This window comes from Oncorhynchus mykiss, chromosome 8 (genome assembly GCF_057628025.1).
Source record: "Oncorhynchus mykiss isolate SJ-2025 chromosome 8, ASM5762802v1, whole genome shotgun sequence".
Taxonomy (NCBI): Eukaryota; Metazoa; Chordata; class Actinopteri; order Salmoniformes; family Salmonidae; genus Oncorhynchus; species Oncorhynchus mykiss.
The window spans coordinates 36,616,916-36,643,053 of record NC_143029.1 but is presented as its reverse complement, the minus strand read 5'-3'; the positions used below and the strand labels follow the sequence as shown (position 1 = coordinate 36,643,053).

Sequence of the window (26,138 nt, the reverse complement as noted above, 5' to 3'; positions counted from 1 at the left end):
TGAGGAAAGAAACATTTTTTCCCAATTTGATCCGCACACTTGTTGTTTGCGTACATGGATCTTATAATGTTCCCCCCCAATATCGCTTTGCATCAACTTGTATACCCTCATGCCAAATTGAGTGAAAAGCTTTGTTGAAATCAACTGTTTGTCAAAAAGTGTTCATGGTGAATATGTGGTCTGTCATACGGTAATTTGGTTAAAAGCCAATTTGACATTTGCTTTGTACATACTCTCGCTCTCTCAATTCATGAGGCTTTATTGGCATGGGAGTCATATGTTAACATTGACAAAGCAAGTAAAGTAGATAATAAACAATAAAAAATAACAGTAAACATTACACTCACAGAAGTTCCAAAATAATGAAGACATTTCAAATGGCATATTATGTATATACACTTGAAGTCAGAAGTTTACATGCACCTGAGCCAAATACATTTAAACAATTTCTGACATTTAATCCTAGTAAAAAGTCCCTGTTTTAGGTTAGGTAGGATCACCACTTTATTTTAAAAATGTGAAATGTCAGAATAATAGTAGAGAGATGATTTATTTCAGCTTTTATTTCTTTCATCACATTCCTAGTGGATAAGAAGTTTACATACACTCAGTTAGTATTTGGTAGCATTGGCTTTGAATTGTTTAACTTGGGTCAAACGTTTTGGGTAGCCTTCCACAAGCTTCCCACAATAAGTTGGGTGAATTTTGCCCATTCCTCCTAACAGTGCTGGTGTAACTGAATCAGGTTTGTAGGCCTCCTTGCTCACACACACTTTTTCAGTTCTGCCCACAAATCTTCTGTAGGATTGAGGTCAGGGCTTTGTGATGGCCACTCCAATACCTTGACTTTGTTGTCCTTAAGCCATTTTGCCACAACTTTGGAAGTACACTTGTGGTCATTGTCCATTTGGAAGACCCATTTGCGACCAAGCTTTACCTTCCTGACTGATGTCTTGAGATGTTGATTCAATATATATCTACATAATTTTCCACCTTCATGAAGCCATCTATTTTGTGAAGTGCACCAGTTCCTCCTGCAGCAAAGCACCCCCACAACATGATTCTGCCACCCCCGTGCTTCACGGTTGGGATGGTGTTCTTCAGCTTGCAAGCCTCCCCCTTTTCCTCCAAACACAACAATGGTCATTATGGCCAAACAGTTTTATTTTCGTTTCTTCAGAACAGGGGACATTTCTCCAATAGGTACGATCTTTGACCCCATGTGCAGTTGCAAACCATAGTCTGGCTTTTTTATGGTGGTTTTGGAACAGTGGCTTCTTCCTTGCTGAGCGGCCTTTCAGGTTGGGTCTCGTTTTACTGTGACTAGGTACTTTTGTACCTGTTTCCTCCATCATCTTCACAAGGTCCTTTTGCTATTGTTCTGGGATTGATTTGCACTTTTCGCACCAAAGTACACTAATCTCTAGGAGACTGAACGCCTCTCCTTCCTGAGCGGTATGACGGCTGCATGGTCCCATGGTGTTTATACTCCCTTACTATTGTTTATACAGATGTTACCGTCAGGCGTTTGGAAATTGCTCCCAAGGATGAACCAGACTTGTGGTCTTGGCTGATTTCTTTTGATTTTCCCATGATGTCAAGCAAAGAGGCACTGAGTGTGAAGGTAGCCATTGAAAATACATCCACAGGTAAACCTCCAATTGACTCAAATTATGTCAATTAGCATCAGAAGCTTCTAAAGCCGTGACATAATTTGCTGGAATTTTCCAAGCTGTTTAAAGGCACAGTCAACCTAGTGTATGTAAACTTCTGACCCACTGGAATTGTGATACAGTGAATTATAAATTAAATAATCTGTCTGTAAACAAATGACTTGTCATGCACAAAGTAGATGTCCTAACTGACTTGCCAAAACTATAGTTTGTTAACAAGAAATTTGTGGAGTGGTTGAAAACGAGTTTTAATGAACCTAAGTGTATTTTTTCAATTGACTTCAACTGTTTACAGTGTTGTGACAATATACAAATGATTCAAGTACAAAAGGGAAAATAAATAAACGTAAATATAGGTTGTATTTAAAGTGGTGTTTGTTATTCACTGTTTGCCCTTTTCTTGTGGCAACAGGTCACACATCTTGCTGCTGTGATGCACACTGTGGTATATCACCCAGTAGAAATGGGAGTTTATCAACATTGGATTTGTTTTCAAATTCTTTGTGGATATGTGTAATCTGAGGGAAATATGTGTCTCTAATATGGTCATACATTTGGCAGGAGGTTAGGAAGTGCAGCTCAGTTTCCACCTCATTTTGTGGGCAATGTGCACATAGTCTGTCTTCTCTTGAGAGCCAGGTCTGTCTACGGCGGCCTTTCTCAATAGCAAGGCTATGCTCACTGAGTCTGTACATACAATGCTTTCCTTAAGTTTGGGTCAGTCACAGTGGCCAGGTGTTCTGCCACTGTGTACTCTCTGTTTAGGGCCAAATAGCATTCCAGTTTGCTCAGTTTTTTTGTTAATTCTGTCCAATGTGTCAAGTAATTTTCTTTTAGTTTTCTCATGATTTGGTTGGGTCTAATTGTGTTGCTGTCCTGGGGCTCTGTGGGGTCTGTTTGTGTGTGAACAGAGCCCCATAACCAGCTTTCTTAGGGGGCTCTTCTCCAGGTTCATCTCTTTGTAGGTGATGGCTTTGTTATGGAAGGTTTGGGAATCGCGTCCTTTTTGGTGGTTGTAGAATTTAATGACTCTTTTCTGGATTTTTATCATTAGCTTGTATCGGCCTAATTCTGCTCTGCATTATTTGGTGTTTTACGCTGTGCACTGAGGATATTTTTGCAAAATTCTGCATGCAGAGTCTCATTTTGGTGTCTTTCTTTTTGTGAATTCTTGGTTGGTGAGCAGACCCCAGACCTCACAACCATAAAGGGCAATGTGTTCTATAACTGATTCAAGTATTTTTAGCCAGATCCTAATTGGTATGTCGAATTTTATGTTCCTTTTGATGGCATAGAAGGCCCTTCTTGCCTTGTCTCTCAGATCGTTCACAGCTTTGTGGAAGTTGCCTGTGGCGCTGATGTTGAGGCCGAGGTATGTATCGTTTTTTGTGTGCTTTTGTGCAGTTGTTCCCATACTTTTTATAGTCCTGTACCCGTTCAAACATTCAACCTCCAGCTGTGTACCCCCTCTAGCACCAGGGTCAGTGCACTCTCAAATGTTGTTTTTTGCCATCATTGTAAGCCTGCCACACACACACTATACTATACGTTTATTAAACATAAGAATTAGTTTTTGTCACAACCCGGCTCGTGGGAAGTGACAATGAGCTCTTATAGGGCCGGGTCACAAATGATAATATAATAATAATAATCAATAATTTTGCTCTTTATTTTACATATAAAACCTTATTTGTTCATCGAAAATTGTGAGTAATTCACCACAGGTTAATGAGAAGGGTGTGCTTGAAAGGATGCACATAACTCTGCAATGTTGGGTTGTATTGGAGAGCGTCTGTCTTAAATCATTTTCCACACACAGTCTGTGCCTGTATTTAGTTTTCATGCTAGTGAGGGCCGAGAATCCACTCTCGCAATGGTACGTGGTTGCAAAAGGTGTCAGTCTTAACAGCGCGATTTGCCAAGGCAGGATACTCTGAGCGCAGCCCAATCCAGAAAGGCTACCTGTATTTGACTTTGTGTTGTTATTTCGCTGAACAATATATGGTTTAATGTTATTTTTGGCAGTGAAACGAGGATACTCTGGTGAGAAAAAAAACTCACCCGTATGTATAGCCCCGTTGGAAAATATAAATGGACTGTTTGAAAATGTTTGATTTATTTATATATGTGTGTATGTATGTGTACAGTGGGGCAAAAAAGTGCTTAGTCAGCCACCAATTGTGCAAGTTCTCCCACTTAAAAAGATGAGAGAGGCCTGTAATTTTCATCATAGGTGCACTTCAACTTTGACAGAGAAAATTATATTTTTTTTTCTCCAGAAAATGATTGTAGGATTTTTTATGAATTTATTTGCAAATGATGGTGGAAAATAAGTATTTGGTCACCTACAAACAAGCAAGATTTCTGGCTCTCACATACCTGTAACTTACTTCTTCTTTAAGAGGCTCCTCTGTCCTCCACTTGTTACCTGTATTAATGGCACCTGTTTGAACTTGTTATCAGTATAAAAGACACCTGTCCACAACCTCAAACAGTCACACTCCAAACTCCATTATGGCCAAGACCAAAGAGCTGTCAAAGGACACCAGAAACAAAATTGTAGACCTGCACCAGGCTGGGAAGACTGAATCTGCAATAGGTAAGCAGCTTGGTTTGAAGAAATCAACTGTGGGAGCAACTATTAGGAAATGGAAGACATACAAGACCACTGATAATCTCCCTCGATCTGGGGCTCCACGCAAGATCTCACCCCGTGGGGTCAAAATGATCACAAGAACGGTGAGCAAAAATCCCAGAACCACACGGGGGGACCTAGTGAATGACCTGCAGAGAGCTGGGACCAAAGTAAAAAAGCCTACCATCAGTAACACACTACGCCTCCAGGGACTCAAATCCTGCAGTGCCAGACGTGTCCCCCTGCTTAAGCCAGTACATGTCCAGGCCCGTCTGAAGTTTGCTAGAGAGCATTTGGATGATCCAGAAGAAGATTGGGAGAATGTCATATGGTCAGATGAAACCAAAATATAACTTTTTGGTAAAAACTCAACTCGTCGTGTTTGGAGGACAAAGAATGGTGAGTTGCATCCAAAGAACACCATACCAACTGTGAAGCATGGGGGTGGAAACATCATGCTTTGGGGCTGTTTTTCTGCAAAGGGACCAGGTCGACTGATCCGTGTAAAGGAAAGAATGAATGGGGCCATGTATCGTGAGATTTTGAGTGAAAACCTCCTTCCATCAGCAAGGGCATTGAAGATGAAACGTGGCTGGGTCTTTCAGCATGACAATGATCCCAAACACACCGCCCGGACAATGAAGGAGTGGCTTCGTAAGAAGCATTTCAAGGTCCTGGAGTGGCCTAGCCAGTCTCCAGATCTCAACCATATAGAAAATCTTTGGAGGGAGTTGAAAGTCCGTGTTGCCCAGCAACAGCCCCAAAACTTCACTGCTCTAGAGGAGATCTGCATGGAGGAATGGGCTAAAATACCAGCAACAGTGTGTGAAAGCCTTGTGAAGACTTACAGAAAACGTTTGACCTCTGTCATTGCCAACAAAGGGAATATAACAAAGTATTGAGATAAACTTTTGTTATTGACCAAATACTTATTTTCCACCATAGTTTGCAAATAAATTCATTAAAAATCCTACAATGTGATTTTCTGGATTTTTTTTCTTCTCATTTTATCTGTCATAGTTGAAGTGTACCTATGATGAAAATTACAGGCCTCTCTCATCTTTTTAAGTGGGAGAACATGCACAATTCGTGGCTGACTAAATACTTTTTTGCCCCACTGTATATATAAAAATAAATGTGAATCACATTTTTATTGTGGATACCCCAGTTTGGTAATACTGTCAGGGCCCACGTCTAGCAGAATCTGTGCAGAAGATCTAGGTGCTGCTGTAGGCCCTCCTTGGTTGGGGACAGAAGCACCAGATCATCATCAAACAGTAGACATTTGACTTCAGATTCTAGTATGGTGAGGCTGGGTGCTGCAGACTGTTTTAGTGCCCTCGCCAATTCTTTGATATACAGTGCCTTGCGAAAGTATTCGGCCCCCTTGAACTTTGCGACCTTTTGACACATTTCAGGCTTCAAACATAAAGATATAAAACTGTATTTTTTTGTGAAGAATCAACAACAAGTGGGACACAATCATGAAGTGGAACGACATTTATTGGATATTTCAAACTTTTTTAACAAATCAAAAACTGAACAATTGGTCGTGCAAAATTATTCAGCCCCTTTACTTTCAGTGCAGCAAACTCTCTCCAGAAGTTCAGTGAGGATCTCTCAATGTTGACCTAAATGACTAATGATGATAAATACAATCCACCTGTGTGTAATCAAGTCTCCGTATAAATGCACCTGCACTGTGATAGTCTCAGAAGTCTGTTAAAAGCGCGGAGAGCATCATGAAGAACAAGGAACACACCAGGCAGGTCTGAGATACTGTTGTGAAGAAGTTTAAAGCCGGATTTGGGGTCAAATTTGTCTCCACTTTTGTGGATTGCGTTGATCAGTCCTTGATTCTAAATATTTGGGAAGATGCCCGTGCTAAGGATGATGTTAAAGAGTTTTAGTATAGCCAATTGGAATTTGTTGTTTGTATATTTGATCATTTAATTAAGGATACCATCAACACCACATGCCTTTTTGGGTTGGAGGGTTTTTATTTTGTCCTTTAGTTCATTCAATGTAACTGGAGAATCCAGCGGGTTCTGGTAGTCTTTAATAGTTGATTCTAAGATCTGTATTTGATCCTGTATATGTTTTTACTGTTTGTTCTTTGTTATAGAGACAAAAAGATTGGAGAAGTGGTTTAACCATACATCTCCATTTTGGATAGGAAGCTCTTTGTGTTTGTTTAGTGTTTTCCAATTTTTCTGGAAGTGGTTAGAGTCAATGTATTCTTCAATTACATTACTGATTTCTTATGTGCTGTTCCTCTCGCCCTCTCTCTCTCGCCCTCTCTCTCTCGCCCCCTCTCTCTCTCTCGCCCCCTCTCTCTCTCTCGCCCCCTCTCTCTCCCTCTCTCGCCCCCTCTCTCTCCCTCTCTTTCGCCCTCTCTTTCGCCCTCTCTCTCGCCCTCTCTCTCGCCCTCTCTCGCCCTCTCTCGCCCTCTCTCGCCCTCTCTCGCCCTCTCTCGCCCTCTCTCGCCCTCTCTCTCGCCCTCTCTCTCGCCCTCTCTCTCGCCCTCTCTCTCGCCCTCTCTCTCGCCCTCTCTCTCGCCCTCTCTCTCGCCCTCTCTCTCGCCCTCTCTCTCGCCCTCTCTCTCGCCCTCTCTCTCGCCCTCTCTCTCGCCCTCTCTCTCTCGCCCTCTCTCTCTCGCCCTCTCTCTCTCGCCCTCTCTCTCGCCCTCTCTCTCGCCCTCTCTCTCTCTCTCGCCCTCTCTCTCTCTCTCTCGCCCTCTCTCTCTCTCTCTCGCCCTCTCTCTCTCTCTCTCGCCCTCTCTCTCTCTCTCTCGCCCTCTCTCTCTCTCTCTCGCCCTCTCTCTCTCTCTCTCTCTCTCGCCCTCTCTCTCTCTCTCGCCCTCTCTCTCTCTCTCGCCCTCTCTCTCTCTCTCGCCCTCTCTCTCTCTCTCGCCCTCTATCTCTCTCTCGCCCTCTCTCTCGCCCTCTCTCTCGCCCTCTCTCTCTCTCTCGCCCTCTCTCTCTTTCTCGCCCTCTCTCTCTCTCTCTCGCCCTCTCTCTCTCTCGCCCTCTCTCTCTCTCTCGCCCTCTCTCTCTCTCGCCCTCTCGCCCTCTCTCTCGCCCTCTCGCCCTCTCTCTCGCCCTCTCGCCCTCTCTCTCGCCCTCTCGCCCTCTCTCTCGCCCTCTCGCCCTCTCTCTCGCCCTCTCTCTCGCCCTCTCTCTCTCTCTCGCCCTCTCTCTCTCTCTCGCCCTCTCTCTCTCTCTCTCGCCCTCTCTCTCTCTCTCGCCCTCTCTCTCGCCCTCTCGCCCTCTCGCTCTCTCTCTCGCCCTCTCGCTCTCTCTCTCTCTCTCGCTCTCTCTCTCTCTCTCGCTCTCTCTCTCGCTCTCTCTCTCGCTCTCTCTCTCGCTCTCTCTCTCGCTCTCTCTCTCGCTCTCTCTCGCCCTCTCTCTCTCTCGCCCTCTCTCTCTCTCGCCCTCTCTCTCTCTCGCCCTCTCTCTCTCTCGCCCTCTCTCTCTCTCGCCCTCTCTCTCTCTCGCCCTCTCTCTCTCTCGCCCTCTCTCTCTCTCGCCCTCTCTCTCTCTCGCCCTCTCTCTCGCCCTCTCTCTCTCTCGCCCTCTCTCTCTCTCGCCCTCTCTCTCTCTCGCCCTCTCTCTCTCTCGCCCTCTCTCTCTCTCGCCCTCTCTCTCTCTCGCCCTCTCTCTCTCTCTCTACACCTAAAATTACACACAAAATCACCCAAGCTGGAGTCTTATATCTCCTTCTCTAACTTTAAGCATCAGCTGTCAGAGCAGCTTGCCGATCACTGTACCTGTACACAGCCAATCTGTAAATAGCACACCCAACTACCTCATCCCCATATTATTACTTACCCTCTTGCTCTTTTGCACCCCAGTATCTCTACTTGCACATCATCATCTGCACATCTATCACTCCATTGTTAGTGCTAAATTGTAATTATTTCGCCTCTATGGCCTATTTATTGCCGACCTCCCTACTCTTCTACATTTGCACACACTGTACATACGTTTTTCTATTGTGTTATTAACTACGTTTGTATATGTGTAACTCTGTGTTTTTTTGTCACACTGCTTTGCTTTATCTTGGCCAGGTCGCAGTTGTAAATGAGAACTTGTTCTCAACTGGCTTACCTGGTTAAATAATGGTGAAAAAATAAAATAAAATAAATAGGGAACTCCCTGTGCTTCAGCCCTGTAAATACCACACCAACACACCCACACACACTGCTGCAGCCTTCTTATATGCTGATAGCCTGGGGGAAGCCTCCCATCTCCTCCCCCTCCTTCCTCCACTATCAGAGAGACCTCTGTTTGTTGGAGGTGGAGCTTTAGCATGCAGACTCAAATGCAGGACTGTACTGGAGCACTTAGAAATGCACTACACGCTGTACTGTACATCATTTGGTAGAGGGTAGTGTATAAGGGGGAGCCCCATCCATTAGGTGATGTGTTAAGTCCTTTGTTTAACTCCATTTTGCTGGGCTGAAAATGAACTGCTATATATAGAACTCAAAGAGAGATAAAGAGAGAGAGGGCGGAGGGAGAGAGCAAGCGAGAGAGAGAGAGATGTGAAGGTAATGTTTTTACAAGTTCATCTGCTTCCTTTGTCTCTTGAGTCTACTGGCAGATAGCCTTTTCTCGGGCTAAGTGTGTGTTTGAGTCAGCAGCAGTATGGCCACGATCGTCAGCGTGTGTGACTGGAAGACTGCACGTTTCCGTCACAAAATGATGGAATCAAACTGCAAGATACTTGGCTATGTAAAGAACAGGTTGAAAGGCTAATGCCGAAGTCGCGATACCTTTTTTTGTGTTGCTCCTGTGGTTTCTAAATGTAATATCTTTCCTATGGGCCTCTGTATCCTCTCTAGGTGGAATGGGCCTCGTGTAAAGCGTCTCATATTAGCTCTGTATCACAGTCCTATTAAGAGCTCTCCTTTCTCCAGTCCCCCTTACTGTAAGCCGGAGCCCTGCGGGACACACACACACACACACACACACACACACACACAGAGAGAGACGGAGGGATCAGAGAAACCTCAGATGACACACACTGAGGAGAGGAGCTGAAATGTGGAGTAATTGATGTGAGCTCAGAGGGATGAATTTTCACAGCTCACCTCTTCCTCTTCCTCCTCCTACTCCTCTGCTCCTCTTCTCTCCTTCGCTCCCTCACCTCCCTTCTCTCTTGTTTGACTTGATAAGCATCAAATGTAGGCCTATCATAGCTCATCTGAGCCGGTTTCTCTCTATTTGCCACATGGGCCTTAGATCACCCAGACATTGACTTAAGTGCAATTGAGTGTTTTCCACATAATGGTGACGGTTAGGATTTGATCCTAGATCTGTGCCTAGGTGTCTTACAGGTTGGATCGGTCTCAGTAACGTGAAGCTGCACTAGGTAAACACACACACACGAACGCACACACACACTCCCAGTGCACACTGGATCTCGTGTGTTTGCTCTTCTTAACTGGATTTAACATACGGAACGCACGCACGCATACACAAACACACCATTGATTTTAGGGTTATTTCAATCATGTGCTATGGGAGCCATAAAACTAGTGTATCCCTCTGCAGGACTCTCTCCCCCCTAGTTTCCTGCTGAATGAATGGCTACTTACCGTCTTGGTAAACATGGGCATGTTATGGTGGGATGTTGCCTGATTTCCAGGGGAATCATTAACCTCAACCGTAATGTGATTCGGTCTGGTCTCCTGTATTATAATGTCATTTCACATACTGTATCCGATGCCCACTTTAATCTATCATATCCTTGTTTTTCTAATATCTTCTCTAGATCACATGCATTGTGCTTTTTAGAATAGAAAGATTTGTTTTGTTTTTTGATAGATAAAGTGAAAATACTGGCATAGTGAATTACAAAGAGCGACTTTTATAAAGACTGATTTATAAAGTGTGAATTAGGAGGCGTTTGTTGAAGATTGACACTTTATAGGCTGCATGTTCTTCTGTGTATCAAATCAAAGTTGATTATACATCTCGAAATGTAGGGGGGGGACGACAATTAACCCAAATAGCACCGTAACAGCAATCCAAGAGCAATCTCTCTGGATGAATTTATTTTCCGAAGGCGCAGTACATACACTGAGTGTACAAAACATTTAAGAACACCCGCTCTCTCCATGACAGACTGACCAGGTGAGTCCAGGTGAACGCTATGATCTCTTATGTATATGTCACCTGTTAAATCAAAGATTGTGCATGTGTGACATTCAGAGGGTGAATGGACAAGACAAAAGATTGAAGTGCCTTTTTGAACGGAGTATGGTAGTAGGTGCCAGGCACACTGGTTTGTATCGAGAACTGCAATGCTGCTGGGTTTTTCATGGGCCAGCATGGGCCAGCATCCCCGTGGAACGCTTTCAACACCTTGTAGAGTCCTTCCTCCTGACAAATTGGGGCTGTTTTGAGGGAGGGGGGGGGTTCAACTCGATAGTAGGAAGGTGTTTTTAATGTTTTGTCCACTCAGTGTATAAAGTGGGAAAAAAACAATATGTAAACATTCAATCAAATCAACGTTTATTGGTCTCATACACCGTTTTTTAGATGTTATTGCAGGTGCAGGGAAATGCTTATGTTTCTACCTCCAACAGTGCAGCAATATCTAACAACACGATGACAATACACACACAATCCCAACTTTTTTTTTTTAAATAACAAGAAATGAAGACATATCAGAATGAGCAATATCAGTCTGGAATATAAATATTGACATGAACATTTATATTTGACATTTGAGTCATTTAGCAGGCGCTTGCAGTAGTGAGTGCATACATTGTCATACTTTTTTCGGACTGGTTCCTTCGTGGGAATCGAACCCACAACCCTGGCATTGCAAGCGCCATACATAAAAATGTATATACATGGTGTGTATAGACAGTGTGGACAGTATATGAATAGAAAAGGTGTGTATAGGATGAGCCATGACTAGAATACAGTAGACACATATAAAGTAATGAAACGGCATGTAAACATTTTGCAAGTGACCAGGGTTCAATGACTATGTACATAAGGACATGTACATACAAGGCAGAGGTCTCTAATGGTTACGTCTAATGCTCAGGGTAGAGTACCGGTGATAGCCGGCTAGTGACAGTGTCTAATGTCCAGGGCAGGGTACTGGGCAGAGGCCGGCTAGTGACAGTGTCTAAGGTCCAGGGCAGGGTACTGGGCGGAGGCCGGCTAGTGATGACTGAAGATGCGGCTTGAAATGCCGGCACACTTGTGAAGGTTAACACGCTTGAATGTATTACTCACGTCTGCCATGGAGATCGGGAGCACACTGTCCTTGTGAGTGGCGGGGGCCCACGTTGGTGGCTTGGTGTTGTTTTTCTCGAAGTGGGCGAAGAAGGTGTTTAGATCATCCAGGAGCGAGGCGTCGGTGTCCGCGACGTGGCTGGCTTTCCCTTTACAATCCCTGATTGTCTGGAGTCCCTGCCACATACGTCTCGTGTCGGATCCGTTGAATTGCGACTCCACTTTGTCCCTGTAATTTAATTAGCCTCTTTGATTGCCTTATGGAGGTCATAAGTCCCGTGTTCCCAGTCAACTTGCCGAGGTTAAATGCAGTGGTTCGCGATTTCAATTTTGCGCGATTGCTGCCATCGATCCACGGGTTTTTTGGTTTGGATAAGTTATAATCCTCACAGTAGGAACCACATCCTCTATGCAGTTCCTGATGAACCCAGTCACCGGGTCAGTGAGTACGTTTTACATGCACACTAATAATTCAATATTATACTGATTTTGGCAAAAGGCCGAGTATGCTTATCTTAGGTCATAATCGAAGTCAGCGTACTCGGATTAAAACACCTGGATTTCTGACTAATCTTTAAAATGATTAAGACATGTAAACACCTTAATGGGAGTTGCAGCAGTTTATTTGATCTACGCATGTGTAAGCACGAGCAGCACGAGCTTCCTTCTTTTGCGCGAGTGAGGCGAGCTTGGGGGGAAAAAACGGAAAGTATGATTGTTAGAAATAGTTTTTGCGTGCAAACTTCATACGTCTGAACTCTGAATCAAATAGGCATCACAAAAATAGCTGGTCGTTGTGGTAGAATGTTTATTTTGACTGACTGGCGATTTTTCTGCATTTATCCGAGTCCCATCAAGAATACTGATTTCAGACGTGTCCATGTAAACAGGATTATTAGGGAAATCTTCTTGCAAACGTTTAAATCAAACTATTATATTAAACGGACTATTCACAGTAATCGTGTTATTGTGTTGCTGTGACCGTACTCAGTGTATAGGTCAACAGTGTATAGGTCAACACTGTTCCCGGAGGCGACCTGAACATTTCCCAGTACTGCCTGATCAAAACAGTCTTGAAGCATAGATTCCGATTGGTCAGACCAACATTGAACAGCCCTTACCACGGGTGCTTCCGGCTTGAGTTTCTGCCCTATAGGCGAGGAGGAGTGTGTGTGTGTGTGTAAATAGAACACACCTCAATTCTCTCTGTTGGTTTAGTTAAACGGCGTTTCTAGTTTACCACCTCTGCCAAGGGCAACCGCTAACCAGGATACACGCACACACACACACACACACACACACACACACACACACATACACAAACCTCCCGTGCCAGATCTCAGGGGAACAGTGATGGAACAGTGAGAGACACAGGAAGGAGCAGGACCCGGATCAGGGAGGTGTGAGTGCGTCTGTTTGTGTGTGTGTAGGTAGCCAGGGGAGGGGTTCTAAATCATTAAACACCTCTGTGTAGAACATTGTGTCAGTGTAGGCAGGTGGAAGCCCCAGGTGGAATTCAGAAGAACACTTGGTAATGTTGTGTGTGTGTGTGTGTGTGTGTGTGTGTGTGTGTGTGTGTGTGTGTGTGGTATGATTATATTGTAGAATGTTACTGCATAATCCATCCTTGAAAATATGCGCTATTGTTGCCGTCAGCTGTATGGCTGTGGGACATGCTACTGCAATGAAATGTGATTGGTTTTCTGTGCAGCCTCGTATTTTAGCTCCGTGACCTGACATTACTTGGGGTGCTTTTAACCAGACCTCAGTCAGAGGGTGAGGTTGGATAGTTATAATGGAAGATTGTATTGAGGCTGTTGCAGAGGTTGGGAGAGCTGCTGCGGCACATTACAGATGTAGCCAGCCGGGAGAAACCTTCGAGAGATGGGCTGTGTCACGCATGGCACCCTATGGCCTATATAGTGGTCTACTATTGAAGTAGTCCACTCCACAGGGAAATAGGGTGCCATTTGGATGCTGTTGAGAGGATGTCAGGGGTAGTGTGGTGCAGTGGTCTCGGAGCCCTGGATCTCTGCTTCTGTAATTGCTTAAAGAGAATGTCTCCTCAGCAATCTTCCTTTTTTGGGGGGTTGTGTCGATGGGAGAAAGCAACATTTTGTATTGTGTGTGTGTGTGTCCGGTTGTCTCCGGTGGGATGGCCTGTCATCAGCCAGCCTTTAGGGCTGTGATTTGCTTTCCTTAAGCTGAGCTTCTGTCAGACTAGAGGTCCTGTTAGTCAAAATGGACAAATGTCCGTACGACATAGTTCTCTCTGCTTCGCTCTGCTCTCCAATGAGTTGGGTAGGCTGTTCGCATAAAGAGAGAGATGGTGGCTATCGCGGGCCCAAAGGCCCCTCGGCAACATCTGTACCTGTACATCACTGGGGCCAAGCTCCCTGTCATCCAGGAGATCTGTACCAGGCGGTGTCAGAGGAAGGCCCTAAAAATGGTCAAAGAAGCCAGCCACCCAAGTCACAGACTGTTCTCTCTGCTACCGCACGGCACCAGCGGTATCAGAGCACCACATCTGGGACCGAAAGGCCAAAAGGCTCCTGAACAGCTTCTACACACAAGCCATAAGACTCCTGAATAGTTAATCAAATGGCCACCCGGAATATTTTCATTGATCCCTTTTAAAAAAAAATTGCGCTGACTTGCACCGGCGCTACGCACGCTCCCTGGACTCAACCCACACACTCACAAATACTGACACTAACACACACATGCATATTGACGCCACACGCACCCACTCACACATAGACACACTTTCACACTCTTCACATGCTCTGCTGCTACTCTGTTTATCTATCTTGATTGCAGAGTCACTTCTACCCCTACGTACATGTGCATACTACCTCCACTACCTCGTACCCCTGCACATTGACTTGGTACTAGTACTCCTTGTATATATTCTTCTTATTTTATTGTGTCACCATTTCCTTTTTTGCACATTGTCCTTGATTTTTAACTTTGCATGGTTGGGAAAAGGCTCGTAAGTAAGCATTTCACGGTAACGTCTACCTGTCGTATTCTTCGCTTATGACAAGTCAAATTTGATTTGATTTACTTCTATCGTTCTTTGTCCCTCTCTCTCTGTCTCTCTCTGTCTGTCTCTCTCGGTCTCTCTCTCTCTCTGTCTCTCTCTGTCTGTCTCTCTCGGTCTCTCTCTGTCTCTGTCTCTCTCTTGTTCTCTCTCTTGTTCTGTCTCTGTCTGTCTCTGTCTCTCTCTTGTTCTCTCTCTTGTTCTCTCTCTGTCTCTGTCTGTCTCTGTCTCTCTCTTGTTCTCTCTCTTGTTCTGTCTGTCTCTGTCTCTCTCTTGTTCTCTCTCTTGTTCTCTCTCTGAGGTGCAACATGTTTCTGAAAGTCTATTTGAGTGTTGTTCGATCCGTTTTTATTGATTCCCGATCTAAGACTGTGTCATCCATCTCGGCGAGGTAGCCTAGTACCTGGTAGTTATTGGTATACAGTATTACTGGAGGCATCTGTCTTATAACGTAAGGTAGACTATCGCGCTATGCTAATATCTTAGTCTTATTAATCAAATATTTCCCAAAGAGAAAACATGGTTAGTCAAAGATGTTACCATAAAAGCTGCAAGCAGTGTTGCCAACAGTTTTTCACTATTGGCTGGCTCCTTGATTAGTCACTGGATGACGTTCTGCCATTGCCACGACGACATCACAGCACCAATTTGCCTCGCTGCGGCACAACTGCGGTCCCCCCCCCCCCCCCCCCCCCCGTGCTTCTCTGCCTGTGTGTGCAGCGTTGCTGTGGCTTCTGTTGCACAGGCAGCTTCTCCCAACCTCTCCCAGCATAATTGAGTGGGTAAAGTCGCTAAATGATATCAAAACCATAGAAACTCTCTTTTGTCAAAACTCTGCCAAGTCGGCCTGAAAAGTAGCTGAATTTGCCGCTAGCCTCTTCTACCAATAAAAGTCACTGGCGCCCCTTACAAAATCAGACCTTATACTAAAGTGAACTGCAGCTATACTGCACTCTGACTGCAATCTTTTTTCATAAGGGAGGGCTCTGAAAACTCACTAAATATAGAGACAAAATGTTGAAATTGCCAACACTGGCTGCAAGCTCCTTTTCAAAGAGAATAGTCTCCTATTAGGTGTTCTTCTATGACTCTTCCGTTGCTAAGGCTGCCCTTGTGTTGGTATGTGGGTACTGACATATTATACCCATTTGACGTGTTATCACATTGTCTTTTACAGCCTGGTCCCAGTAACTATGATGATGGATGCGTAACCAGGCCAGCACAGTAGTATGGGGTCATTTTGTGACCCCTGATGATTTAACCAGCAGTTTACTTTTGATCAGCGGTGCATGTAGGTAACAATAGATCATAGCTGTTGATTGATTTACTGCTGTTTGGGGTTGCCCTGCCCCTGAACACTAATGCATCATATTAAATGCTGATTGTTGCTGTTGACTCTAGCATTGCCTTTGAATTATTTACCACCAATTGTTGTTTGACCTTGCCAGTGTCTATGCATTCTGATTGGCTACAGGGTTATTTACTTTTCCAATCATATAGACTTGAGTTGTTACTTTGTGGATGTTGGTCTTTATTGGATCAGATTGCCATTGTGCCTGAAACGTTATTGGCAAAAGATCAGAATTGGGCTGCCTGTGTAAACGCAGCCTCGGTGTGTGAATATGAGACTGGAACGGTGTACCATAGGGCAATTGGGACTCGTAGACGTCAACACGACGAAATAGCACTTCAAACACAATAGATCGACTGAACGTCAAGACGATAAGCAGACACAGGATAGGGTCAGAGATCAGGGGTCAGGGTATTAGTGGGTTAAGGGTCAGGGTCAGGAGGGGTCACGGTTCTCATTGTGCTGAGGAATCAGACCTGGGTTCATGTACTATTAGAAATCGTTCAAGTACTTTGAGCGTTTCCTTTAGCCTGCCTGGAGTGCCAGGCAGGCTGGGTTTGCACTTTTGCGACTGTTGTATTTGTCCGTTGCGCCTGGCAAGCTCAATAAAGCCAATCAAGCCAAGCTGAAGTATCTGAAATGGTTTCAAATAGTATTTGAAACCTCCGTCTGGTTGTAATCAGACTTAAACCTCTAGTGATGGATTGGGACTGTCAGGACCTGGTTTAGAGCTACCACTAAAGGCTTTCATCCTCCCTATTAAACAACCTTGTTTACTTTCAATCTTCTTTCAATCTCCTCTCAAATGCTATTTTTGTCCCTTCTGTTCATCATGGCCTTGTCTCGTCTGTTCTCTCGTCTTTTATTCAAGAGCATCAGCACCACCTTCATTCGTTTTGCGGTTTCCCAAAATGCCACCGGATGCCGTTTGATTATAAAACACACCTTTTATCTTTTTCTTGTACCTTGTGTCCTCACATTGTGATTTTCTGCAAATGGACCGTTAGGCTAAGTAAAGGTGCAGAGTAAAATATCAGAGTGAAAAAGGAGTCACTCCACATACTTCAATCAGATGTCCATTTTTAGTGTTTTCGATTTGCTGGGCTTCCAGTCAGTGACGACCTTGGTCAGTCTTCACCTCGTGTCTCCTGAACAGTTTGAGGGCATTAGTTAGGTTATCCTACTTCAGTTGGGCCAGGCAGGTATGAGGTTTCCCTGACCTCATGTCCCCATGCCACCTCTGTGTGCCAGCTGTACCCTGTGCCACCTCTGTGCAAGAGTGCTCCTCACCAGTTAGGTCAGGCTGGTGTGTGGTATCCCCATAGCCGTCCTCGTGCCACTCCCCGTGCCACCACTTGGCCAGCCTTTCTAACCTCTAGGATACCTTCCGTCCTGGGTAGCCCTGTGTGTTGGTTTAGTTAGTCCCTCCTAGTTTCCGTGTCCCCGTGCCACCCCAGTGCCACAGCGCCCTGTTGGCTCGTCACCGGGCAGTTAATTTGGGTTTATGAGGTGAGGAGTGTTCCGCTGGGTGTTACCCTAGCAGCCGTATTAGACTGTGCCTAGTGACAGGGGAGCCCCCAGCCTGTGGGACGGTAGAGTTATCTAACGTAATTATCTCACTGTCAGAGTTCACCAAGCAGGGGTTCGCCAGGGGTTGGCACTGCCAGGGCGCTCTGTTCTACAGCTCACGTGTTTAGGAGGAGAACGTGCGGATGGATGGTGGGGGATTGTTGTTATATGGAGGTGAGGATGTTGGTTTAGAATAGTCAGTGGTTGACATACTGATGCAGAGAACAGGTATCTCAGATTTTCTGCTGTTTGAGTACCAACACCTTAAAGAGTGCCAGATCCAAAAACAAACAGTCATATTAAAGTGAGTACCAACACTTTTTGAATTCACTTCTTGCAATAAATAGTGTAGAATATAGCTAGGAGGGTTATGCAGAAAGCCCAGCCACAACGTTGGAGATTTATTTTTTGAAGTCTTTGGTGTATTTCAAATGGAATATTCAGTCATTTTCAGTCTTTTCTGATAGATATTCAGCAGGTTATATTCCTTGATGAATATTCAGTGTTGTCCTTGGCTGTGCGGCTGGCCTGGAGCCTCAGATCTCAACTGGAAGTGTGCAACTGTCAATATAGCCCCCCGGTAAGATGTGTGCATCTGTCAATATGGTCCCCTGGTAGAACATCACAGATGGTGTTTGATGGGTGTGGCCCACCTTCCCTCTCTCTCTCTCTCTCTCTCTCTGTGTCTCTCTGTGTCTCTCTCGCTCTCTTGCTCTCTCTCTGTGTCTCTCTGTGTCTCTCTGTGTCTCTCTGTGTCTCTCTTGCTCTCTCTGTGTGTGTGTGTGTGTGTGTGTGCGCTAGTAGACATGGTTGTTCCTCTTACCACACTAATAAAGTGTGATCAGTGTTAGTACATCAGTTGGGATCGCTATAAGCCACCGTATGAAGGTCCTAAACCTAGCATGAACATGCATTCTTGTAGCTGTGTGGGCTAAGATAGTCAAAATGACCACCGTACCCCATACATTCTTGTAGCTGTGTGGGCTAAGATAGTCAAAATGACCACCGTACCCCATACAAATGATGATGACATGTTGTCCGTTTTTGTTGTTGTTGCATAATATGCAACAATATGTAAAACGACCAGCCCCCCTTGAGGTTCTTGAAGGAGCAGCCAAGGAAGTGAGAGAAGGGAATGAAGTCCATTTGAAGGAAAGAAATTCAGCAGCGCGGGATAAAAAATATACAGTGCCTTGCGAAAGTATTCGGCCCCCTTGAACTTTGCGACCTTTTGCCACATTTCAGGCTTCAAACATAAAGATATAAACCTGTATTTTTTTGTGAAGAATCAACAACAAGTGGGACACAATCATGAAGTGGAACGACATTTATTGGATATTTCAAACTTTTTTAACAAATCAAAAACTGAAAAATTGGGCGTGCAAAATTATTCAGCCCCTTTACTTTCAGTGCAGCAAACTCTCTCCAGAAGTTCAGTGAGGATCTCTGAATGATCCAATGTTGACCTAAATGACTAATGATGATAAATACAATCCACCTGTGTGTAATCAAGTCTCTGTATAAATGCACCTGCACTGTGATAGTCTCAGAGGTCCGTTAAAAGCGCAGAGAGCATCATGAAGAACAAGGAACACACCAGGCAGGTCCGAGATACTGTTGTGAAGAAGTTTAAAGCCAGATTTGGATACAAAAAGATTTCCCAAGCTTTAAACATCCCAAGGAGCACTGTGCAAGCGATAATATTGAAATGGAAGGAGTATCAGACCACTGCAAATCTACCAAGACCTGGCCGTCCCTCTAAACTTTCAGCTCATACAAGGAGAAGACTGATCAGAGATGCAGCCAAGAGGCCCATGATCACTCTGGATGAACTGCAGAGATCTACAGCTGAGGTGGGAGACTCTGTCCATAGGACAACAATCAGTCGTATATTGCACAAATCTGGCCTTTCTGGAAGAGTGGCAAGAAGAAAGCCATTTCTTAAAGATATCCATAAAAAGTGTCGTTTAAAGTTTGCCACAAGCCACCTGGGAGACACACCAAACATGTGGAAGAAGGTGCTCTGGTCAGATGAAACCAAAATTGAACTTTTTGGCAACAATGCAAAACGTTATGTTTGGCGTAAAAGCAACACAGCTGAACACACCATCCCCACTGTCAAACATGGTGGTGGCAGCATCATGGTTTGGGCCTGCTTTTCTTCAGCAGGGACAGGGAAGATGGTTAAAATTGATGGGAAGATGGATGGAGCCAAATACAGGACCATTCTGGAAGAAAACCTGATGGAGTCTGAAAAAGACCTGAGACTGGGACGGAGATTTGTCTTCCAACAAGACAATGAACCAAAACATAAAGCAACATCTACAATGGAATGGTTCAAAAATAAACATATCCAGGTGTTAGAATGGCCAAGTCAAAGTCCAGACCTGAATCCAATCGAGAATCTGTGGAAAGAACTGAAAACTGCTGTTCACAAATGCTCTCCATCCAACCTCACTGAGCTCGAGCTGTTTTGCAAGGAGGAATGGGAAAAAATGTCTGTCTCTCGATGTGCAAAACTGATAGAGACATACCCCAAGCGACTTACAGCTGTAATCGCAGCAAAAGGTGGCGCTACAAAGTATTAACTTAAGGGGGCTGAATAATTTTGCACGCCCAATTTTTCAGTTTTGATTTGTTAAAAAAGTTTGAAATAACCAATAAATGTTGTTCCACTTCATGATTGTGTCCCACTTGTTGTTGATTCTTCACAAAAAAATACAGTTTTATATCTTTATGTTTGAAGCCTGAAATGTGGCAAAAGGTCGCAAAGTTCAAGGGGGCCGAATACTTTCGCAAGGCACTGTATAGATCGAACGACACTGAAAACGAACATGTGCCCGTGCGAGAGAGAGGCTATGATAGAGTAGCAGAGAGAGAGGCTATGATAGAGTAGCAGAGAGAGAGAGAGGCTATGATAGAGTAGCAGAGAGAGAGAGGCTATGATAGAGTAGCAGAGAGAGAGAGGCTATGATAGAGTAGCAGAGAGAGAGAGGCTATGATAGAGTAGCAGAGAGAGAGACTATGATAGAGTAGCAAAGAGAGAGAGACTATGATAGAGTAGCAGAGAGAGAGACTGATAGAGTAGCAGAGAGAGAGAGGCTATGATAGAGTAGCAGAGAGAGAGAGAGACTATGATAGAGTAGCAGAGAGAGAGAGACTATGATAGAGTAGCAGAGAGAGAGAGACTATGATAGAGTAGCAGAGAGAGAGAGACTATGGTAGAGTAGCAGAGAGAGAGGCTTTGATAGAGTAGCAGAGCGCGAGAGGCTCTGATAGAGTAGCAGAGAGAGAGAGGCTCTGATAGAGTAGCAGAGAGAGAGAGAGGCTATGATAGAGTAGCAGAGAGAGAGAGGCTATGATAGAGTAGCAGAGAGAGAGAGAGACTATGATAGAGAAGCAGAGAGAGAGAGGCTATGATAGAGTAGCAGAGGAACACAAGGTCTTATCTGATGACACGGAGTCTCAGTGGTACAACTGAATGCCTTCAACTGAAATGTGCCTTCAGCATTTAACCCAACCCCTCTGAATCTGAGAGGTGCGTAACTGATATTGAACAGAGAGATCTGTATCTGGGATGTAGGCATACATTTAAGATATACAATATACCACACCTCCATTCCATGAACTAAACGTTGACCTACAGTGGTTTCAAAAAGTATTCACACCCCTTGACTTTTTCCCACATGTTCTTGTGTTACAGCCTGAATTTAAAATGGATTCAATTGAGATTGTGTGTCACTGGCCTGCACACAATACCCCATAATTTCAAAGTGGAATTATGGTTTTAGAATTTTTTGACAAATGAAAAGCTGAAATGTATTCAAACCCTTTGTTATGGCAATCGTAAATAAATTCAGGAGTATTAATGTGCTAAACAAGTCACATAATAAGTTGCATGGACTCACTCTGTGTGCAATAATAGTGTTTAACATTAGCTTTGAATGACTACCTCACATCTGTACCCTATGCATTCAATTATCAGTAAGGTCCCTCAGTCGAACAGTGAATGTCAAAGACAGATTCAACCCCAATGACCAGGGAGGTTTTCCAATGACACCTATTGGTAGATGGGTATTTAAAAAAAAAAAGAGCAGACATTCAATATCCCTTTGACACTTTAGATGGTGCATCAATACACCCAGTCACTTCAAAGATACAGGCGTCCTTCCTAACTCAGTTGCCGGAGAGGAAGGAAACTGTTCAGGGATTTCACCAAGAGGCCAGTGGTGACTTTAAAACAGTTACAGAGTTGAATGGCTGTGATAGGAGAAAACTGAGGATGGATCAACAACGTTGTAGTTACTCTACAATACTAAACTAATTGACAGAGTGAAAAGAAGGAAGCCTGTACAGAATACAAATATTCCAAAACATGCCAAATACATTTGCCAAAAAAATGTAAATAAATGTTTTCACTTTGGTGAGAAAGAAAATATGTTTCATCAATTTTGAATGGAGGCTGTAACACAACACCATATGGAATAAGTCACGGGGTATGAGTACTTTCTGAAGGCACTATGGTGCTGTCTCTCAGTGAAAGTGTGTGCATGTTGAGTCTATTTCTATAAGAAGTGCTGTGTGCTTTGATAAAGGATACAGTTGGTGTGTGTGTGTGTGTGTGTAGATGGTACAGATCACAGAATAACAGCAGCGTCTGTTCTTCTCTCTAGGAGGAAAAGAGGGAAGCCGGATGTTGATGAGACAGAAAGGCGGAGTGACAGAACGAGGGAGAGGGGAGATGAGAGACGGAGGGAGAGGGGAGATGAGAGAAGGGGGGTAGACAGAGAGAGCCAGCTGTGCATGACAGGATTTGGAAAGGAGAGGGGCTGTGTGTGTGTTTGTGTGTGTGGTGCGCGTGCTTGTGTGCTCTGTGTTTGATGTTAAGTACACAGCAACATGCTCTACATCAAAACACCCACTTCCTCTACTACAAATTACTGCAGCGCGAGTTTGATTCAATTGCCAAACTGTCCATTGTTTTACATGGTTGCTTTCTCCAGTTTTGGGATTACTGAACGCAACACAGGTGTGGTAGTAGGTGTGTGGTAGTAGGTGGTAGTAGGTGTTTGGTAGTAGGTGTATGGTAGCATGTGGTAGTAGGTAGTAGGTGGTAGGTGTTTGGTGGAAGGGGGTAGTAGGTGTGTGGTATAAGTGGTAGTATGTGTGTGGTAGTAGATCTGTGGTAGTAGCGGTAGTAGGTGTGTGGTAGTAGGTGTTTGGCAGTAGGTGGTTGTAGGTGTGTGGTAGTTGGTCTGTGGTACTATGTGTGTGATAGTAGGTGTTTGGTAGTAGGTGGAGGTAGGTGTGTGGTACAGTGCCTTGCGAAAGTATTCGGCCCCCTTGAACTTTGCGACCTTTTGCCACATTTCAGGCTTCAAACATAAAGATATAAAACTGTATTTTTTGTGAAGAATCAACAACAAGTGGGACACAATCATGAAGTGGAACGACATTTATTGGATATTTCAAACTTTTTTAACAAATCAAAAACTGAAAAATTGGGCGTGCAAAATTATTCAGCCCCTTTACTTTCAGTGCAGCAAACTCTCCAGAAGTTCAGTGAGGATCTCTGAATGATCCAATGTTGACCTAAATGACTAATGATGATAAATACAATCCACCTGTGTGTAATCAAGTCTCCGTATAAATGCACCTATAGGTGGTAGTGTATGTGGTAGTAGGTGCGTGGTAGTAGATGATAGGTGTGTGGGAGTAGGTGTGTAGTGTAGGTGGTAGTATGTGTATGGTAGTAGATCTATGGTAGTAGTTGTGTGGTAGTAGGTGTTTGGTAGTAAAATAATCAGAATTCTTACAAACATAACAGTTTTGAGACATAGCTTGTCCAAAAAAAGTGGTCTCTTGGCACTTTTATGGGGTAAGTTGAGCATGGGGACAGGGTAACTTGAGCATGGGGACAGGGTAACTTGAGCATGGGGACAGGGTAACTTGAGCATGGGGACAGGGTAACTTGAGCATGGGGACAGGGTAACTTGAGCATGGGGACAGGGTAACTTGAGCATGGGGACAGGGTAACTTGAGCATGGGGACAGGGTAGGTTGAGCATGGTGACAGGAAGTAAGTTGAGCATGGGGACAAGGTAAGTTGAGCATGGGGACATGGTAAGTTGAGCATGGGGACAGGGTAACTTGAGCATGGGGACAGGGTAACTTGAGCATGGGGACAGGGTAACTTGAGCATGGGGACAGGGTAACTTGAGCATGGGGACAGGGTAACTTGAGCATGGGGACAGGGTAACTTGAGCATGGGGACAGGGTAGGTTGAGCATGGTGACAGGAAGTAAGTTGAGCATGGGGACAAGGTAAGTTGAGCATGGGGACATGGTAAGTTGAGCATGGGGACAGGGTAACTTGAGCATGGGGACAGGGTAACTTGAGCATGGGGACAGGGTAACTTGAGCATGGGGACAGGGTAACTTGAGCATGGGGACAGGGTAACTTGAGCATGGGGACAGGGTAACTTGAGCATGAGTACAGGGTAACTTGAGCATGGGGACAGGGTAACTTGAGCATGGGGACAGGGTAACTTGAGCATGGGGACAGGGTAACTTGAGCATGGGTACAGGGTAACTTGAGCATGGGGACAGGGTAACTTGAGCATGGGGACAGGGTAGGTTGAGCATGGTGACAGGAAGTAAGTTGAGCATGGGGACAAGGTAAGTTGAGCATGGGGACAGGGTAAGTTGAGCATGGTGACAGGGTAAGTTGAGCATGGGGACAAGGTAAGTTGAGCATGGGGACAGGGTAAGTTGAACATGGGGACAGGGTAAGTTGAACATGGGGACAGGGTAACTTGAGCATGGGGACAGGGTAACTTGAGCATGGGGACAGGGTAGGTTGAGCATGGGGACAGGGTAGGTTGAGCATGGGGACAGGGTAGGTTGAGCATGGTGACAGGAAGTAGGTTGAGCATGGGGACAGGGTAAGTTGAGCATGGGGACAGGGTAAGTTGAGCATGGGGACAGGGTAAGTTGAGCATGGGGACAGGGTAAGTTGAGCATGGGGACAGGGTAACTTGAGCATGGGGACAGGGTAGGTTGAGCATGGGGACAGGGTAAGTTGAACATGGGGACAGGGTAAGTTGAGCATGGGGACAGGGTAAGTTGAGCATGGGGACAGGGTAAGTTGAGCATGGGGACAGGGTAAGTTGAGCATGGGGACAGGGTAAGTTGAACATGGGGACAGGGTAAGTTGAGCATGGGGACAGGGTAACTTGAGCATGGGGACAGGGTAACTTGAGCATGGGGACAGGGTAGGTTGAGCATGGTGACAGGAAGTAGGTTGAGCATGGTGACAGGAAGTAGGTTGAGCATGGGGACAGGGTAAGTTGAGCATGGGGACAGGGTAAGTTGAGCATGGGGACAGGGTAGGTTGAGCATGGTGACAGGAAGTAGGTTGAGCATGGGGACAGGGTAACTTGAGCATGGGGACAGGGTAGGTTGAGCATGGTGACAGGAAGTAGGTTGAGCATGGGGACAGGGTAAGTTGAGCATGGGGACAAGGTAAGTGAGCATGGGGACAGGGTAAGTTGAGCATGGTGACAGGAAGTAGGTTGAGCATGGGGACAGGGTAACTTGAGCATGGGGACAGGGTAACTTGAGCATGGTGACAGGAAGTAGGTTGAGCATGGGGACAGGGTAAGTTGAGCATGGGGACAGGGTAAGTTAAGCATGGGGACAGGGTAAGTTGAGCATGGTGACAGGGTAGGTTGAGCATGGTGACAGGGTAAGTTGAGCATGGTGACAGGGTAAGTTGAGCATGGGGACAGGGTAGATTGAGCATGGTGACAGGAAGTAGGTTGAGCATGGGGACAGGGTAAGTTGAGCATGGGGACAGGGTAAGTTGAGCATGGGACAGGGTAACTTGAGCATGGGGACAGGGTAACTTGAGCATGGTGACAGGGTAAGTTGAGCATGGGGACAGGGTAAGTTGAGCATGGGGACAGGGTAAGTTAAGCATGGGGACAGGGTAGGTTGAGCATGGTGACAGGAAGTAGGTTGAGCATGGGGACAGGGTAAGTTGAGCATGGGGACAGGGTAAGTTGAGCATGAGGACAGGGTACGTTGAGCATGGGGACAGGGTAGGTTGAGCATGGGGACAGGGTAAGTTGAGCATGGGGACAGGGTAACTCCACCACTCAGGAACATCCAATGTCATATTGGTAAGCAACTCAAGTGTGGATTTGGCCCTGTTTTAGGTTATTGTCCTACTGAAAGGTGAATTAATCTCGTAGTGTCTGGTAGAAAAGCAGACTGTGCTCAGCTCCATTCTTTTTATTGATTTTTTTATCCTGAAAAACTCCCCAGTCCTTACTATTACAAGCATACCCACATGATGCAGCCACCACTATACTTGAACATATTGAGAGTGGTACTCCATAATGTGTTGTTTCAAATTTACCTCAAACATAACACTTTGTATTCAGGAAGACAAAAAGTGAATTGCTTTGCCACATTTTTTGCAGTATTACTTTAGTGACTTGATGCAAACAGGATGCATGTTTTGGAATATTTGTATGCTGTACAGGCTTCCCTCTTTTCACTCTGTCAATTAGGTTAGTATTGTAGAGTAACTACAATGTTGTTGAT

At 44.9% G+C, this 26,138-nt stretch overlaps 1 protein-coding gene across 12 annotated transcripts in view; it reads left to right on the top strand.

Moving 5' to 3' along the window:
• The window catches only part of LOC110529235 (1-phosphatidylinositol 4,5-bisphosphate phosphodiesterase beta-4), a 142,723-nt gene that overhangs the window by 63,991 nt on the left and 52,594 nt on the right, over window positions 1–26,138 (top strand). The window contains exon 1 of one of the 12 annotated variants that reach the window (XM_036985411.2): window positions 13,023–13,098. The exons of 10 other annotated variants lie outside the window; for them this stretch is intronic. The gene's annotated coding sequence lies outside the window, so the exon portion shown is untranslated. Of the gene's footprint in view, window positions 1–13,022; window positions 13,099–26,138 lie in introns of those variants that run through there. One more of the 12 variants, XM_090243361.1, reaches the window with a different exon arrangement.